We start from the raw sequence: 3,245 nt of genomic DNA on the forward strand, positions 1-3,245 counted from the left end.
AAAAACAATTAAATGTCAACATATTGTGTAGTTTGAGCATTGTCAGTATATATTTGATCAATTCTAAAAGCCTTATTATGTACACTTTCATCACTTTGTAAATGGTAATTTCAAAATGTATTGTTTGAATATTCAAAATATTTATATCAATTCGATTTACATGTAAATTGCATATTTACAGTTTATAAAATAATATTTACCAAGATCAATAGGTAAGATGGTTAAAGTTATGTTCTGATTTGTTGCGCCTTCCTTTGAATGCTTGATGATAACATCAGATATTTTTCTAAATTGCTCTACCATTGAATCATCGGTCTCAAATAACTGAGCCTCAATGTCAAATTCTAGATACAGTTGTTCTCCAATTTGTTTTGGTTTATTCCATTGTTCTATCATTTTACCATCAGATTCAAATAACTGAGGCTCAATATCAAATTCTACATAAACTACTTCTTCCGTGGTTTTTGGTTTATTCCATTGCTTGTTTTCTGTAAGGTTAAATAATGAAAAAAAACAATCTTTCTCATGCAGTCAATCAAATGTCGAACTATTTCCCGATTGAAATACTTTAAATTTGGAATTGCATTCATAGAGAAAGACGTTTGAGTCGACCTATCGACACACCAGGTCCCAGTCGTTTTGAATTCTTTCCATTTCTCTATTTCTATCTTCTGAATTTAATTACTAGTATGCAAGTTGAAATGATTTACTACTATTCCTTAATTTATGTATGATATCCCTGTTTATAAATTATTTTGTTGATTATTTTTTATTTTCTATATATACTTCTTTAGGTCAACATAGTTTTTAAATGTGACAATTACATATAAGGAATTTAATAGTTATATCACCGCAATTTAACCTTTTTGTACTGATGCAGTGTAAAACAATTACCCATCAATAAATTTTAAGGTTCTAAAAACCCCTCTCATATTTATTTTTTTAGGACTTTGTATATAAAATCATCATAGATACCAGGACTACTAACATGTATATTGTGTGTGTTTTTTGATTAACTCAGGTCAGTTGATTTGTTTTCATGCCCCACCTACGATAGTAGAGGGGCATTATGTTTTCTGGTCTGTGCCTCCGTTCGTCCGTCCGTCCGTTCGTCGGTTCGTCCGTCCGGTTAAAGTTTTTGGTCGAGATAGTTTTTGATGAAGCTGAAGTCCAATCAACTTGAAACTTAATACACATGTTCCCCATGATATGATCTTTCTAACTTTAATTCCAAATTAAAGTTTTGACCCCAATTTCACGGTCCACTGAACATGGAAAATGATAGTGGGAGTGGGGCATCCGTGTACTATGGACACATTCTTGTTTACATAACAAACGATTTTATCTAGGAACCAAATACATGAACATTGATTAAAAGGCAACGTATTCTTCATTGGAAAGTGTCAACAGATAAATATATGTATATGGATAGATATGTGAATCCAAAATCTTGTGTCAAATGCAGTTGTATGTCAGTTACAATTAACGAAACATTACCTGAATCATATATACAAATCAGAATATTTGATTGATGACAGAAAGCTAGGATACTTAGTCATATTTTTATGATAGAAATAGATAAATACAATGTTCGCTACTTCACGTTGATATTTTTAGAAAAAAACAAAATATTTTTTTACAGACTTTGTCCTCTGTGTTTTTAATGTTAAAAAAAATTGTCTTCAGTTAGATTTTTCTTCCAAATTTAGTTTGACTTGCAACCGCCTTGATTTTTTTTGAAACATCGATAATAAACAATTGAACAAATCGTGGATAAGATATTAATTTAACATTATTAACAAACCTTCTACAGGTAACACAAGTATACCAATTGTTTCGGGAGAAAAAGCAGGAATGCATTTCAAAATCTTTTCTAGAAATAAAATCAGGGTCGTTTGTAACTTTTCATCTGTTTCCAACATCTCTAGCAGTATATCTACATTAAGAACTACACTTCCTTTTGTGGCAACAATGAACTCGACCCCACTTAAGCCATCGTTTATTTCTTCTTTAAGTGAATTAAGAATTTCGATATTGTTCTCGACATCATCCTCCTTCTGAAAGATGATCTGTACACGGATTTCTGGTCTTCCTACACAAAAAAATTAAAGTATTATTCTGCCGTATAAAGTATACCAAAACAGTACAGATTGATGCATTAACTTGTTTTCAGATATTGGAAACAATCTGAGTAATTTCAAAATAGACACCTCCATTACATAAAGGACGGTACAATATTTTTGATTGATTTAGTTTCGCCGTTTTCTTACTTTTAGGGGATAGAATGAAACATCATATAAATGATGATATTTTATTGGTTATATAATTGTAGTTCGTGTTACTGGTCGACATCAACCATCTTTGGTTTAAAATAAAAACCAAAGAGATTCATTTACATGAATTAGCTGTACTTAAGAACCACAATTTCTCCTTAATCATTTAACTAGTTGTTAAAATACCGACCGTGCACGGGCTGTATAGTCAGTCAAGGTCGTTAAAAACATTTGTTGGAGTTGTTAAAAAATGTATCTGTTTCGAATAATCGCTTTCACTAATTGTATGATGGATATCTAATGCACGTATTGTTTTTTACTTGCAGAAACACTCTGAATAAATAAAGACAAATTACCTTCTAACTTTTCGTCTTTTAACAGCGATCTTAGATTCACCAAACATTTATCGAAGCTTTCTCCCCAGTACACCTTTATTGGTTTCTTTTCATATATTATTGTAAAAGGAAAAAAAATGTTAACTGTGTTTTTGGATCTGGAAAACTTTGGCAAAGATCCGACAGTCAATTAGCTTGATAACAACAATCACTCAATGATTTTTTTTATGACGATTCAAAATAAGAATTTAAAAACCTGCATACAGGAATTAGTTAAGTATATTTGCATGCCCTAGTTGAATTATTTAGAAAACTTTAGATTACTAGAAACTCAATTAATATGAATTAAATATTTAAACATATTAAGACTAATTAAGTAGATGTTGATAATATCCACTTGACATGCTTGAAATTCTATCAGATTACTTTTTGAGCAGTTATGAGTCTTTGAAGCATGCTCACAAAGGTTCTTTTGGTGAAATCATTTTCATATTGGTCAAAAAGTTTCTTTGGTTCGACCAGCTTTGGAGGAGACATAATCAAAGAATTGATAAAAATCAGCACAGAAGTTTACTTCCTAGCTCATCTAGCCCCAAGCATCATGTCAGGCATTGTCATTACTAAAAACCGATAAATG

General features: G+C 30.9%; 1 long non-coding RNA gene across 1 annotated transcript; it reads right to left on the reverse strand.

The window, feature by feature from the left end:
- Positions 1–206: 206 nt before the first annotated feature.
- Positions 207–2,728, reverse strand: LOC143056775 (uncharacterized). The gene is made up of 3 exons (XR_012972505.1): positions 2,630–2,728; positions 1,805–2,092; positions 207–488 (listed from the first exon to the last, which is right to left on the reverse strand). It is a non-coding gene; the product is annotated as an uncharacterized LOC143056775 (long non-coding RNA).
- Between the last annotated feature and the right edge of the window lie 517 nt (positions 2,729–3,245).

The sequence above is a fragment of the Mytilus galloprovincialis genome, chromosome 13, assembly GCF_965363235.1.
Source record: "Mytilus galloprovincialis chromosome 13, xbMytGall1.hap1.1, whole genome shotgun sequence".
In the NCBI taxonomy this organism is placed as follows: domain Eukaryota; kingdom Metazoa; phylum Mollusca; class Bivalvia; order Mytilida; family Mytilidae; genus Mytilus; species Mytilus galloprovincialis.